At 32.7% G+C, this 17,004-nt stretch overlaps 1 pseudogene across 1 annotated transcript; it reads left to right on the top strand.

Moving 5' to 3' along the window:
- Positions 1 to 1,246: 1,246 nt before the first annotated feature.
- On the top strand, positions 1,247 to 8,640 carry LOC148179465 (uncharacterized; annotated as a pseudogene). Its single transcript, XR_015769618.1, has 4 exons — positions 1,247 to 1,420; positions 3,274 to 3,615; positions 6,963 to 7,076; positions 7,812 to 8,640. The product of XR_015769618.1 is annotated as an uncharacterized LOC148179465 (transcript).
- Positions 8,641 to 17,004: the final 8,364 nt, after the last annotated feature.

Below are 17,004 nucleotides of genomic sequence, written 5' to 3'. Positions count from 1 at the left end.
AACATTATTGTTTTATAACTTTACGTATAAAAGTCACTTTTTAATCTCTTCTCATTACTTAATGATCTGCAAACTGGTTTGTTTCCTCTTTGACTCTTCGTCACATTCAGAGAAATGCAATTTTTCCAACGTGCTAAGTAACTGTAAAAACATTAATTATGTTACTTAATAAGCATACAATGTAGACGTAAGTAATAAATGCAATTCTTTGATCTATAATGAAGCGATTTGAGACGAAACGTGCAAATCCAAGGTAGTTAGTTAGACTGTTCTCAAGGTATGTAACAACAATTATTCATTACTCCCACATTATTACAACATTATTATCCAGTCTATTTAAAAATATTTCAAGAGAACTCATTCACGAAGTTTGAACCTGGCCTCGCACTTTCTTATTACTGCGTTACGAAATTTAGAGTTTGATAAATGTACGGGGACCCTAAAAGAGTCACGTGCACTGCATCAAAGGTATCATTATAGAATTGTACAATCATTTTATGCCCTATTTAACGCAACTGGTTCCTGATTTCGATTTGGTCCGTAACTGTAGGCATATATAGGTAATTTAGCTCATTGTCCACTATGCGAATACTTTATTACGAGCGAACTACTGCATATTATGTTACTACAGTCTGTTCAGATAAATTTAACATCAGAATAGCTGTGGAGTGGAAAAAGCATGTCGTAACTGCATAGTTTAAAATGACAACCGATGTGTATTAATCGATCAAAATGTTTTTGCAGAACACAACTAAGCCAGACATTTTTGCATTTTTACTTTCAAAACTTACTTAATTTATTTAAACCCATGATGTAAACCTAAGCAGACAAAGTTTGTAATAATATTTATGTTAATGCCCCGACACATTAAAATAGGTATTAAACGTGAACCATAACAATTAAAACTACGGATCTTGTTTGACCCAAATTCAAACTGTTAATAGACCTAACATAAAAGCAATTTCATACGTAGGGGACAAAGGGTAGTTGCGAAATTTCATTGATATCCTGCAAACAATAGCATTTTCCTTTTAAAATTCGAACATATTTCGGTTTTTATCGCTGATAATTATCGCACTTACCTTGATTTGTAAGAATAATGAAACTGTGGTCATAAAACTCTTGTGTTTTGAAAAATCTCTGTAACGACAACATTGTTGTACTCGCTGTAGGTGGGTATGTCTGTATTAAGTGGTGGGAAACTTATAAGTTGGTAATTTAGTTTTCATGGACCACTACAATGGTAAGATTTAAACATGTCTCACACGATTAGTTTCGCCATAAAAATGTTAGTTAATCGTTGTGCGTGAGTGCCTGCGTTTAAACGAAATTTTTCAAAGGGTTAGTGTGTGGATTAGTGTAGTTTTTAATGTGTTGCGGTTGAGAAGCCGTTAGTGCCGGTTTAAATATGGAAATTTTGGTAATATTCTGTAAAAATGTGTTTCAGTAGTAGTTAGGGAATAAAGCCCATTTCTTTATGCACAACTTTCTGTAATATCTAACAACAATGACATTGATCAGATGAACAAATTTTATTTACTCATCTTAGACTTTCTGTCTGCGTTATCTTGACTTTTATGGCGAAAAAAGTTTTCTTTCTTCACCTGTCAGTGCGCAATGTTTTAATTGTTGTAGCTTAGAAAGAATTGCTTCAATATTTTAGTTTTTTTATATATATTTTTTTTTCATTAGCTATTATCAGTCCCTAACTACTATGTCACTTTAAGCTATGCATGTTTGCATTGAATTATGGGTGCAATTATAATTATAGGACGCAGGGCTTCAAGCCTTGATGAATAGATAATAGATTTTGAACGAAATTGTTCGAGGCTAAAAGATGTAAAAATTATAATTTGGGATATGCACGTCGATTCTGTCAAAAGTGGTTAGATATTAAATTAAGATTTAAGATTTTTTGACGTTGCTTTGTCATAATGATTGTTATCTAGTGTCTGTATTGGTCGAAATTCGAAATTCTTTTTGTTGTCTAAGATGGTTTGAAATTTAGAAATGTATTGGCAGCACTGAATGATCGCTCCATTTGTCTGTTTTGTAAATGCAATTGATGTGCATTATTTTCATTTCTGACGGGTCTTATCTGCTAAATATAAAAGAATCAATAATTGGCAGCAATGGCAATACTCTGCTAGACAAGTTTGTTTTTTACTGACATGCTGATTTAATCAAATGAAATATTTGTTCTCATTTTTTCATTCTTACTAAGTACTTACTTAATAAGTTAATAATAAATATTCTTTTTTAGTATCACAAACATTTTTTTTTGTTTTTTATTTAAATAACTCTATTTATCTTTGTTTTTGGAACTGAAAGTCAGAAAAACCACACACATTCTTTGTTGAAATTACATTGTTTACTGCAATTTTAATGCATTTATTTTATTTAATTTAGATTTGAGAGAGTTATGATTACATTGAAACAACATTTTTTTTTTAAATAGGCCTGATTTTGGATCAACAATATTTTTCATTTTGCCAATTGATTCGTAAATTATTTTTTCTAAAGTCGGAAACGACAAATTAGGTATAGAAATGTTAACCGAAATATTATTTTTTTTTTTATAAAATTTGTGGGTTCAGAAATATTTATTATTATTCAAACAAAAATTAAAATGCTAATTTTGTCTCTTGCTCTTTAGATTCATGTTGCGTATCTATTTTTTTACTGTCACTTCTCTGAACACAGATAAGGAATTATCATTTCCACAAAATTAAGAAAAAATCGAATTTTCAAAAATTTGGAAAAGTCGTGGATGTTTAGGTTATCTTTTAGGTCTACGAACGTTATCCAAAAATTTTTTGTTTGTCAAAATTAATAGCACGTCACTTGGGGTTGACTAAGGACTACAGGCACTAATAAAGTTTGTTTTCATATATTTCTATAAGAACTTTTCATAAAGCTGTTGGTAGGTCCATCAGTTATGTCAAAATGTCCCTTTGGCAATTTATTTGAGGTTAAACACTAATTGATATGCAAGGAGGTCATGAGATGATCTTCATAACAGTTCTGAAATGTTAAACTCGATAGACAACAGAGCTTCCAACCCATTTCAAACGTCTTATAAAGCAGTTCAGTTTGAACCCTACTGATGCCCTACAGCCACATCTTCTGACCTGCATTTACACGCTGTAAAATTCTAATACACGCATTTCTATTTCACTTTTCATTGTTTCACTCTGTATCTTTTTCCATTAAGAACTTCATAGTTACGGTTGATGCTCTCGCATTTCGTTAATTTTTTGTCATTTCTTTTAGGTCAAGCGAACATTTCGATGGCACTTAAATTTAATTATATTAGGTTTATTGTTGACGTCTGTTCGGAGCATAGAAGAGGACCGACCGGCAATATTTCTTTCTCCCCGTAATTTTAACCCTCACCCTTATGAGTCCGGATATAACCTTGGGGGTTCTGCTGATGTGACCAGAGTGGGTCCAGTGGTATTTCCACCATCTCCGCCTGAAGATGAGTCAGTCAATAATAATGTTGTCACTATCCAAAGAGATCGACAGCTTAATCATCCTGTTGACAATCATCCATATTCACGGGTTGCAGAAAAGAGGAAATTTCAGTTTCCAAGTAGATTTACGGCGGGAGAAGTGAGTCATAATTTATAATTTTAACGAAAATGAAAATGCGTGCTAATTTCCATGCGTGTCTCTTTTGTAGACATAATACTTTAAATGGCTGTAATCTTTTGTAATACAGTATCCACATTACCTGCTTAATTCTTGGGACTTGTCGCAATAAGTTACAACTGTCAAGTGCGCCGAGAAAGATGTTTATTTTAAGTTGAAATTTGATTGCCTGCTATATTGTTAGATTGGTTACAAAAAGCGTAATTATCACATGCTTACACAGCCTATTCATATTTTCCCACAATTGTTCTTTTTCATAATTTATTTAATTCTACTAGTGGAACTAGGTCAAGAGATAGAAGACTTAACAGCACAGACGGTCAGTGTAAATCAAAGTAATTTTCCAAGTCTTGACAAGAAAATTGCGAATTTTAATCCGTTATCAAAAATTAAAACTTACTTTTTCAAGTTAATCTGGTCGGGTTCCATTCGAGTCATGTATAGAATTTCAAAATGGAACTTTTTAATATCTGCTGGAAAGCAGAAGTCCCGTAATTGGACTTAAATGAAAATTATCTTCTCGGTGCGGTCGGTTCAACTAATATAGTATCGCAAACTTTATCCTCATTGTCAGTCCCCGACACGTAATAAGGGACCGCTAAGTTTAGTCTTTATACCAATTCTAGAAAAGTTTGCACTTTTTTAGCTAAATAACGAGTGGTTTATATTCATCCTGTCGGCACAATGAGATGTCTCTCAAAGTACACACCTTACACAATTTATTTTAAATTTTGCATTGAAGTTAAATTCCAATTATATGAGTATGTACTTTTTCTCTTTAGAGGTGGAAGTTTAAATTGGATGCTCGACAGTTTTATTATGGAATATAGTCTAGTCTTCAGGGATGTAACTAACTAAAATTTTTACAATGCAAAATTACCGTGAATGCAAATTAATTTTATATACAGCCTGGATACCCTTTTGTACATTTAAATTTCACAATCTTAATTATAATTCTTACAATTTAGGAATATACTGCATGTATATTAAAGACGGAAACCAACGGCTGTACATACATATCCCGTTTACAGCATGAACATACAAATATTGACATGTTCTCGTTACACATTTATTGTCTGACGTCGAGCAAATAGAGCTAATTAAACGAAGTGTGGGCAAGGTCGCTAGAATTTCCTAATTTTGATTTGCTGTGAAGATTCATTTAAGTTTCAATGGAAATGTTCTTGTTTGGCGAGTTGGAATTATTGTAGTTACAGAGCGTAATTATCGTATGTTGGTATTAAAAGCCAATAACTTTGTTGCGCAAATTAATTTGGTGTATTTGGCAATATTTAGATATTAGACTCCGAAAGGATTTTTTGTTTTTATTTAACGTTTCTGTGATCTTAATGTATTTTGGATTTTTATTGCCAGGAAATCAAAATCCTTGTATTTATAACAGCAGTAAATAAAACTAACATCCACGCGACTGAGTTTCCAGAGAATTGATGACACGGTTTTCTCTGACGTTTTAAACCATTTAAATCTACCCGACTTTACCAGTTTTATTTGAAGTACATAACTGTATTTATTTTATACTGTCTATAATATTTATAGGTTTAATATGTGTATTCTAATTCATGACTGAAACTAAAAGTTACGAACACATAAGTTTTAAACGGTTGTAGGATTGTCATGAAATATATTCCGTTGTCAGCGATCTGTTTGAATTTCATCTAAAATTTCTCAAAATTAAACAGAATGTGGTTGATTCTAACCCTCGCATTTCACTGGAAGGCTGACTAACTGTCTGTCACAATTTACGGAACAATACATTAACTTTTAGTTTGGTCAGTGAAAACAAAAGTTCATAGAGAAATATTCATAAGTTAGACATTTGAATATATGGTTTGGCTTTTTAATTCCCCGTGGTCGGACTTCAGTACCGGAAAGTGCATTACAGTCACGTCACACTGCCAGAACAACAAGAATAATAGCCTAAACACGTGGTTGCCACCCCGGATATATGCCAACTTGAAGCCGGAGGCTGACTGGACTTGGACACGTCTCGGTTTCTGCTTAAACATTAAACCCTCAAGAAATGAATTGTGCGTGCTAAACCAGAAACTTGGGAAGTGTTAAATTTTATACTCTCAACTAATCTGAGCTTTAAATGAATCCAAGAAAATTATTTTACTGTTACGTAATAACGTTTTTATTGCAGGTAATATTAGGGAATTTTCTGTTTGCAATGTGCAAGAAAGCGTTCTGACCGAACGTTTTATGACTGCAAAGTGCGCAGTTATTAGAATTATGCTCTAGAGGTTGGAGTTTCACGAAATTAAAAACATTCTTTGAAATTAATTTGACAGAGGAGTTCCGTATTGATTGATTTGTCGCAAATGAATCATATTTGAAACGAAAATCTGTGTTTCTAGAGATGTTAAATTACTCGTAAATTTGAAATGCAATTTTTAATGTTTGACGTGCATCGACAGCAATAAATCTGCATTCCTGTTTTTATTTCATAGATCATAAAGCTAGTGTTATGCGAGTTTAGACTAAAATCTAAGTTGGATTAGTTTTGCAAAGCTATTTTGTTATGCGCTTGTAATCCCGGCGCCTCCACCATTTTTAATTATACTATTAAACCTCCTATAAAACTAATTTAATTCAAAGATTTGATTAAAAATGATCATTACCGAGTAAATACGCAAAAAATTGATAGTGCGTGACGTGGCGGGTTTAGTTTTCAATCTTGATCACCGGTCTTCTGCTATAATTTATTACATACCTAGTCATGAAAAACGTGCGCTCGTATTTTATATTTTATTTGTTGTAGTCGACTTTTTATGGGTTTTCTAGGATATTAACATTTTATTGGACTCATAACATACGTCATCACCTGACGAAATGTCGTAATTTAATGTTATAACTTGAACTCGTTACGTGATGGTAAAGGGTGTCTTGTTGATTAGTGGATGCTTTTTAATTGTAGACTTTCGAACAAATTTGTCAATTAAGTGACTAATTGTGAAACTTTGTAAGTGAATTTATAAAAAATTGACAACGAATTTGTAAATTCATATTCAAAAGTCCCTTTGTAATTTAAAACGCCACTGGAATATTAACTTGATATTAACTGAGTCAATTCATTTAACATGAATGGAATTTTTATGGCAATTATGAGAAAGCACTTTTGCCTGTGGGAAAAACTGAAAGTGACTTCTTACAAACGCGTCGCGCGTTATCACAATCAATCTATTTAAATAAACAACGGAAACAAGCTGAAATTTTGCAGGAAACGTGGAAATACTTTGATCTAACCCAGAAAAACAGCGCTGCGATATTGATGACGTTTTTTGTAGAATAACCACATAAATTCAAGGGTGTATGAAGCTTTATCCAACCACGCAACGAAAGTGCTTTCTGAGCCAGCCTCTGAGCTAAGGAAGGATTACACTCTCTCCTCATTATCCAACGTAAGTATAGACCGGGCCGTCGGCAATTAATTTATTTGGTGCACCCCAATCCTAACCCTCATAAAGATGTTAATATTTTTGTGGTGGGCTCACCGGAGTGAGTAAAATTTATGGCAGAGGAGATGCAAGAAAGTGATTTGTATGAAACGCTGCACTGTGGGAATGCCTTTATGGTTTCTACGTAATTTTCTGTTAGCCTTATTAAAAAATGGTTAAAAGAAGATACTTAAAAAGCACAAGGAATGTTTTAAATTTTTTGTAGTTTCGTGGTATTTTTTTATTTTACATAACATCTGCTGTTAGTTCGGTACAAGGCAGTATTTAGTTAATTTTTTCTTTTTGCTTTTTTTACTTTTATTAAAAGCTTTACAAGGGCTTATTAAAAAGAATGCCTCGATATTGATCTTCTCTTTGTACGAATATTTTGACCTTTTATTAATCTGGGCTGCATAGAGTTTAAAAATTGTTTGATACGTTGTCGATATATTTAACCAGTTTTGTTAAAAAAATTGTTAAAAGTTCAGGTGGTTGTGGTATTTTTAGTAACAATTCCGACAGGTTAGTTTGCAGTTGTGGATTTGATGAATTTTGTATTTGATTGATTTTTGATTTGCACTCAATCAAGAGTGTTGTCAGTGTGGCATTTTCTCAATTCAAGAAATGGTTGCATATTTTATGTTTCATGTTTATATGATCCTCTTTATCCAGCCTCATCGAGTTTTATGTGTTTTGCAGCAAAGAAAGAATTACGCCTTTTCATACAAAGTAGTGGATCACTTAACAGGCGACGACTTCTCCCACACTCAATCCCAAAATTCTCGAGCCACGAATGGGGAATACAGGGTAAAATTGCCAGACGGCAGGGTGCAAATAGTGTCATACATAGCCGACAAAAACGGCTACAAAGCAGACGTCAAATACACAGAAAACGACGTCTCAGCGCCGAATATACAAATTCAACACAGGAGCCAAATCCGTCCGATACCTATTCTGAAAGCGAATTCTTACGATTACCAATACGATCACATAAGCGGATCGCATTTGCCTCAGGAGTTGCGTGTATACGATGAGAACAAGGTTTTATACGCACCTTTGCCAACGCAACGTACCAAAGATGATTACGAAGATTACAATTCTTATGTTGATGCCACGCCCAAGCCTGCACTTTACTCCAAAAACACGATTCATTTTTCAACGGGAAATTTGCAACCCAAGGTGGAAATTTATACAAACAACAACGAAATAAATGGATTGGGTAATTATGTCGGATCAACTGTGGCGCCCTATTTGTTTGAGAATACCAAAGGATATCGAGAGGATGTCGTCGCGTCGACTGTAACTCCAACATTGGAGGAATACAATCCAGTGTATTCAGAGTATTAACACCCGCAAGTTTAGAATCGTTCTAAATCAACAAGAATCCCGCTTCGTTTATGGCAAATAAAAATTAGATTCATTACCCGGAAAACACGCTCGGAGTGTTTTGCTACGTTATTGTAGGGGTACATTTTAAATTAGGTTTAACCAGAAACAAATGTACGTAAGAAATATTGTGTGGGTGCTCATGTTTTCAACTATATTTGCTTTGTTTGGAGGTTGTGTTAAGCTGTTAATTTATTTATTTTCTAAAAAATTACTAACAAAACAATACTATGAGCACACATGTAATTATATCGTAAAATTCATCAAAATTAAGATTTCATTTTAAACTTTGTTTTATTGTTACTAATTTTTTAATGGAACATGTATATTTTATTGTAATTTTATATACAAAATAAATATTTATTTTAATTGTGTTTTAATTTAGTTTACCGTAAAATAAAACAGTTTACTAAATAAAAAAAGAGCAAAAGTTTCAATTTTTAAAAATAACACTGACTTGTAAACATACTTTTGCTAATAAAGCTATAAAACAAATGTTTTAAAATTTCAGTGGACTTAAATTAACTACAAAAGTGTGAATAGCAGGCAGCATTTAAATATCATTCAATGTTTTTAGTAGCAGTGTTTATTTTATTTACTGCTCTGGTCTAATTTGTGAATATTTTTTCTCTTGTTAGAAGCAGGGAATGTATTTTTTACATTTGGTGCTTTTCAATGCATAACTCCAAAAAATAAAGCATTCTAAATTTTTATTTTTAGGATTAAGAGATTTTATATATTTTTAAGATTCTAAATATCCGAATTAATCGTGAGCTTTATAATATCGATTTTTAAATTTTAGGTAAATACCTATATTCAATGCTCTTCTGTGAATATCTGGCGTAGATAGAGGATTTGAGGCTACAAAAAACGTATTTAGAACCGGCACACAATTTTAAAATGAAAGTAAACGCGAATTCTCTAATCTCTTTATTCAAGTCACTAACTAAATTCATTTTTGGTGTTTTTCGTTGACGACTTTACGTTTTAACAATACCAAATGGATGCAGAATAAATAAACGAAATTTGAAAGAATTACTATTTAATCGCATCAGTCTGTAGACCACAAATGCATTTCATTTGAAATTTTCTCTGATTAATTCAAGAGTCTACAAACAAAAGTTTGCAAAGCCCATTTCACGAATCCCGGCCATCTCTAAAGATGTAATTTACCATGAAATAGAGACGGGGTTTATTTCATTTTTTACTGTCTATTTCTTACGAAGAAATGGTAATAAAATAACGCTCATATTTTTATGAAATTGCCGTGTTCCGCCAGGTATGTTTTGCAATCTGTGTGCAATCTTCTTAGAAGACAAATTACCTTATTATACGGGGATTTTCCGCACTAACACACGACTTGATTAATTAAAGTTGCTATCTAGGCACTAACACTAAAATTAATAAATGAAGGCGATGGATTAATTTCAATTGATTCTAAGGTAAGGTGAAAAGGCCTTTGATAACGACGAAGAGGAATGCGATTATCCTCATTGCTTTAGTTTACTTTTGAGAGGACATCAAACAAAAAGTAATTCGACAAGAACTTACCTACTGGAGGAGTGAGATCGGGAAAAAGAAATGATTTGAAGTTGTGTTGAACTAAAATCAATATTTAATTTACAATATAAATACTTCATGACATGAAATATAAATAAAGCAAGGTAATATTCTATTTCCGGTTTATTTCTAAGAGTACGTTTCAATAACTTCGCAATTACAAAAACAAACGTCAAGTTCAGACAAAAGTGTCAATAAAACTAGAAGAGAGAGGAAGCTGAGCTGTCGGTGACTAATAAAACATCCCTTGCAGCGCTCTTTGAAATCTAAACTGCGTCGTCAATGTTTCTTTGATTCTGCTCTTAAAAATGATACTTTTTTTTATTTCGTATTCGATACTTTTTCATTATAAAGGGAAAAATCCGTTCGAGACGAAAGCTTTTGTTCGTTTGAAGAGATAATTTCAGGACGAACCTGCGCAGTGGTCGAGCTTTGGACGAAAGCTGGTGACATGCAGTTTTCGAAAGGATCGCAACCGGCATAGAATACAGATGCGTCGGTGTTATGGAGTTACGCCGATGATCCACTATGAATGAGCTTCATCCGTGTACGTAGGACAATCGCTGTACGGTTGCTGCAATCTGTAACAGATTTAGTGTGATTTCCAATTCCATTTCAAGTCAAAGTTTCCGCTTTTAAGCAAACAAAACTTTTTAATTAAAAGTGGCGGTGCAAACATAAACGCCTTCAAGCTACCAGGTATTTATTATTTATGCAGCACTTTGTACACCATCAACGTATAAGCATCCCGACTTTTTCTGTTCAAAAAGCGGTAAAAGCAATTGGTTAAATATTAAAGTTGCTTGGATCAAAGTTCGGATCAAATTACCTGGGAGGCAATTGCAGTTTATCGAGAATTTACGTGAAACAATGCGCAATTTCATTGTAAAAGGTTAAGTAAAATGCAACAAAGCGCAAAGAATAGTTTTAAACTTTCGTACAAAGCTCTATCTGAGCGCAGACCTGTTTGTTTTTGTACGAGCGTACTTCTAGCGTTGTTGGTACAGCTACTAGATGGCGACTTGAGTCACTTCCATTTCAAGTTGATGGTCTTTCAGGAAACTCGAATGAGACATAAGGTAGCTTGCTATTTATCATGCTGGAGTCGTAAAGCTTTTGATTGCCTAAGGTAATTTGTTTAGGCAGATAAAGCTATTATTAAGTACTGCGTCTAATGAAGGCAACGATGTATTTTCTCGTGAAAGTAACTCGTGCTTAAATTTTTAATATCTATCAAGGAAATTCAGCAATTTAAATGCGTCATTTCAAAAATAGACGCACAAGAGAACTAAAATTAAAACAAGTGGAGAAAAGCAATTTCAAACCGAAAAATTCGTGCATAAAACTAACACTGTTGTTGCCCCAGGGTGTGATTCTAGCACGTTTATATTTTCGCCAAAGTAGGAAATAGATTAAAAAAGGAAAACCTATTATACTCTTGCAATGCAGTTGGGTTTTAAATCCAACTTAAATTTTTTAAAATCTCTTGTTGATAATAATGCTAACTGTTTAAATGGTGTAGGTCTTAAGTCTTATAGACACAATTCTTACGCGCAGCCCATGGAGGCCTAAAATGTCTAGTAATATTTAATTAATAAACGTCACGAGTAGTCCTTCTCTCTCCCTGAAGTACAGTAACTTTTACAAAAGTTGGTCTGTAGCGAATCGGTTGCTTCTTCAAATAAAACTTTTTGGTCTGGAGAGAATTAGAAGTTGTGTACCTGTGAGTTGAAATCTATAGAGATAATCAGACTGGGTAGATAGGTAAATGCTTAATTAATTACATAATTTTTAGATAATTTGTAACTTTCCAGTTTGTTATAAGCTTCTTAATACCAGCCGCTCAGTAAGCTAGGTTTAAGGTCTAAATTAATTAGGTATAACAATTTTTTACAATAACCAAAAATAACTTTTCATCAGCAATCATTAAGGAACAATTTCCTCAAGGTTTCACTTAAAAACGAGAATTTCATCTAAAGAGAATTTGTAATTTGCCACAGCTCGTAACTAAGTTAATATTTAATGGAAATTTTTTTTTTCGTTTTGGTAAAGACATTTTTAAATTTTATTGCTATAGCAAACAAACCGCCAGGCAAAATTACAGGTTAAAATAAAAAATTAAAATAACTAAATGCAATACTATATTTTTGTAGCTTTAAAATCACCAGACTTAGGTGAGAGATTTCAATACAATATGATTTTTAATTTACTTTTATCCAAAATGCACTAACAAAGTATTCACTCATTTGAGATAGATAAACTATTCTATTACACTCTAGAGACCATAGAGAAAATTATGCTACATTTCCATGACAATAACGCAGGCAAATATTTCTGAATGCGAAAAATTTGTCACTGCTGTCACTTCTGTCATTTTTTTTAATGTCTTAATTGCAACTATTATAGGCTTTAGATAAAATTTTGTATTACATTGGAGTGTAAGGGCAAATTATTCACTCCAAAAATATAATTCTCTCGATCTATTTGTTGTGAATAATTTGTTTCCTTACTCTATTATACAGGGTGTTTTTGAAATGCATGTACAAAACAGTTCTGCGTTATTCTAGAAAAGTTATAAAGTATGAAAAATTAATCTTTAAATCAAAAACTGACAAGGTAAAATTAACTCCAATTCACGAACTTTCTACACCTCTGGCAAAAAACGCATCTGGAATGACTAGTTTCCTAAGCAACCAACAACTCGATTTGTTAACTTTTAATTACCACATTTTTTTTGTACATGCATTTCAAAAACACCCTGTATAATAAATATCTATTATTTAATACTGTTTTACTTCCATGGATAATTATTTATTTTAATTCAAACATTACACCAACCTTTACGAAGAATTCACGCATTGAAGCACCGATTTTGTGATTTAATTTAATTCTCTATAAACCTAAGTTGGCACAATAGTTAATTCAGTTGATTGGTGTCGCATCTCATTGTATGATGCTTGTTTATTAGGTAGTAATTTGGATGTAGCTGCAATAATTAATATTCCCCGTAATTTTCATTGAAAAATTAAAAACGTTAGATCCACTTACGCTGCATAAATTAAATGCTATCCCAATTATGTATGCCTGACAATCATGTTATGGGCTTTGGGTAATATTCCGCTTTGATAAGTGATAGTAATGGTTCAAACAATATAGATGTAGTGCGTTATTGCATGGTTTTAATTAATTTTATACGGGCACAACATGTGTTAGAATTGGCAAATTTCCAAATGTAAATTAAATAGCTATCAAGTACACCATTACTACTAATTCCTTTTAATTGATATTATAAAATTATGACGTCTCAGTTACAGTCCTTTGGAGCACTGCCAAAGTATGTACACGTTTTCTTGCGAGATAGTTAGTCTAAATTTCTGACACTGCTTTGATTTTAGATTATGAGCTTAAAACATTATGTTCACTTCTTTATTAAAATCAGAAGACAATGTGACACCGATTGAACGGCTTTTCAGCGCTTACCGGAAACGATTTTTTACAGATCCTTGTTAAAATTTATATTAACAATCGTCTTAGCAGCTATCAGATATGATAATGACGCTAAAATGGGTTATTAAACTTTCGTAATCTTTGGGCAATTCGCCTCAGAATTCCGTTAAAATTTATTTATGTGGCGTCATGGAATGTCTCAGTGAGGGGCTGTAGGTAGTCAAATTTGCAATTTAAATAATTAAACCGTAAGATGGCTCTAATTGTATGCATTTAAAATCCCGCAGAGTGTTTTTCTTCCATTATGTCCCAAATCCTTTGCGACGTTGCGATTCTATTAACATTTCCTTTCTTTTTTAAGCTCTAATACTGCAAATTCTTGTAAATTTAAACATTTCAGACAATACAGGCGGAATAAGCAGCTTTTGCACATTTGTCATAAAAGGTTTCGGCGTTGACACATTGAAAAATTGTTTTCTAAATTCGTATTTTAAAATAAAATATCTACAATTAATATTTCCATTCTGAAAGAGCGTGTTCGATTTCTGGATTTCAGGGATATCCCGGACTACTTCAGCAAGTTTTTTACCACTTTTTGAGCACATGCATAATAGAGATCTGTTTACTATTCAGGTATTTTCTTCGTCAATTTGTACGTCAACTACATGGAAAATGCAACAGTGCTGAGTTTGCTTTGTTGTTACTAAGGGAAAATAAAATAGCAAGTAAAATCAAGATGTGTACAAGAGCTTTGCCTTTCTATTGTAAAATCGAATTTGAATAGTAAGCATTTGGAAATTATAATTCAGTTCGGAAACCGTGAATTGAATTGGCCTAAGCATACGTTGACAGTCTGAATATTTGAAATCACTAAGTTGGTCTGCGTTTGTCCTTTGCGGACTGTGCAGTGCGGATAGACCATTCTTGTAAGACATAAATACATATGGGCAATGTTCCAGCCATACATGAATAACAAACATAACTCTACAAACTTCTCTTGTTATTTCAATTTACGAATTATCGGACATCTCCTCGGTCAAAGTTCATGAAAGTATGCTTCTGCTATAAAGTTGCTGAATTTTATTCGCTTTGTAAATAAATACAAAGTTTTGTTAAGTCTAGACTGGAATTTGCAATTACAAACAACCTGTTTCTTTTTCAGTTGCAAATAAAGTTTGTATTTAAACGACTATTGACTTCTAGAGCATTAATTACTTGTCATTCTTAACCTTAAACTTTCGGGGAACATTAGTAATTTCTTAAATTTTTAAATAATTTATGCGTGGAATAATTAGATTAAAAGAACTAATTACTCCCTACATTTGATTCTAATTTAATTAAAATTTGGGCATCAACGAATGTCATTTGTGTTTGTGCCAAGTGAAATATGGACGAGAAGGGTTAGCTTTGCTGTTGGTACAGTAGAAATGCGGCCAACGGCTAATTTCTAGTTGTAACTATTCCAGCGATTCTTGAAGTGCTTTCTTCGCTTTGGGGCTTTGTAAAAAATGCTTGTGGTACTGACGCGTGTTTTTAGTTCTTCTCTACAAAGAACTAAAACTGCAATCCTCAAAAGAAACAAATAATAATAGGCGAGCTGGTAAACACCTCGTCAGGATAAAAAAAATAATAATTCTTTGTTGTTTTTTATACCAACGATTGAGTTTTTTTATTGATTATAGCCATTTATATGGTCTTTTATTGTTAATTTGGGTGTATAGAATTTGGGTGTTTTTTAGTCATTGTTTCAAGCGCTGAATTGTTCAGTCCAGCAGTAATAAATGCTGTCTACTTTGTTATGAATTTAACTTTAATTAAACATTCAAGAGACTCTTCCATGCATGAAAGTAATAAGCTTAACACGTTAAGTGATTTTAATTGTGCGATTTAATTCGAGTTGAATTTCTTTGATCAATTAATGAAAACTAGTTGTTAGTTATAGTCTGACTTCTATTTTGATAATAGCTAGTTGTATTGTATCTCTAGGGCACCCTTTATCTCTCCGCTGTCATAAACACATGCATCCAAATAATGTATGTTATATTCTCGGAATTAGAATATCAAAACTTGTGTTTAAAGACTCCATTAGTAAAATTGTTTTGTTTTAAACAAACCCCACATTGGATATAAATATGTAAATATTAAAGCATTCATTTGTTAATAACCCAATTAAGCAGATAAAGTTATGTTGGGGTAATTAGTGTATCTCATTCATGGATTATTTTTAAGGGATTTCAAGTCAAACTGAAATCCCTTGGTGGTGATTAAGCTTCGAAAGTTTCTCAACGTGGTTTATCTGCAGTGGAATTTGTTTTGTTTCAAATGGGATGAAGTTTAATAAATTTTATTTTAAGTGGTGGATAATGCTGGGAACTTTACTAAGAGAAACCACGTAAAAAATTAACCTCGCATACGCAAAACCAAAGCTTATCAAAGCTTAAACAAATGTTTTGTACAGAGCTGGGTTGTTATCCTAAATTACATTTTATAATTTTTCGCATTAATTAGCTCAAAGAACACAAAGAATTTGTTGGAAAATTCTACATTTAAAATCTACGTTGTTTGAATTCTTTTATCCCTTGACAAATTTCCTCTGATGGAAAAAACTGCTTTAGTTTGACCACATCTGTATAATCGAGAAATGCTCCGAATGGGGATGATAAATACCTTCTATACGATTAGCATTAAGGAAGACAGGGTTGAGTTGCTAGCTGTCTAAACTAGAGAGGGCCGCTATGACTGGTCATTATCAACAAAGCTCACTTAATAGATTATACGCTTAAAGTTCAAATTTAAATTAGGGTAGTGAGATTACGGAGGGATTATTTTAGCCTCCTGCCGATTAGGTGAAAACACTGTTGTAAGTACATTAATTATTCTAAATGATGAAAATTAGACAAGAAGATTTGTTATAGAATTAAGACTAAAATTTGTTACTACCAGATTTGCACGGTGTGAATTATGTGGACCGACTTATTTATGTACCACGTAATGAATTCTCTCTGTTTAACGAAACATTGAAGAAACGTAATTTAAGTGAAAGAAAACGTAATTTTACATTTTCTGTAAATAAAACATTGACGTCTCGCGTTGAAACCGTTAGAAGAGGCAAATCCTAATTACAAAAGAACAGAATTCATGTCAGTCGCTGTTTATGTACAAAATTTTTATTAGAAAAAGAACCCCACAGTGTACGTACGGAATTTCAATAATGTCGTAGAATGTTTCATCTGACTAAACATATTCCTCTAACGAATCACTGGGTCTGGCAGGCTTGCATCATAGTCAGGCCTCCTTTGATAAGATATTCTCTTTGCTCCGAACTCATATTATAGAAATTCAACACTTGAACGATGCATTATTTATCTTGCTTCGTTATTTCGATTTGAAAAGGTGCCGCGATTTATTTCTATAAACTTTTAAGAAGTTGGTTTTTTTAGTTTGGCTACTTGTTTCTGTCAAAATCTCTTAAGCTCGGCGCTGTGCGAGCTCAAACTTT

The sequence above is a fragment of the Gnatocerus cornutus genome, chromosome 2 (genome assembly GCF_029298725.1).
Source record: "Gnatocerus cornutus isolate USDA-ARS CGAHR chromosome 2, icGnaCorn1.1, whole genome shotgun sequence".
NCBI lineage: Eukaryota > Metazoa > Arthropoda > Insecta > Coleoptera > Tenebrionidae > Gnatocerus > Gnatocerus cornutus.
Note: the sequence above shows the minus strand (reverse complement) of the source record. Positions and strands in the feature narration are given on the sequence as shown.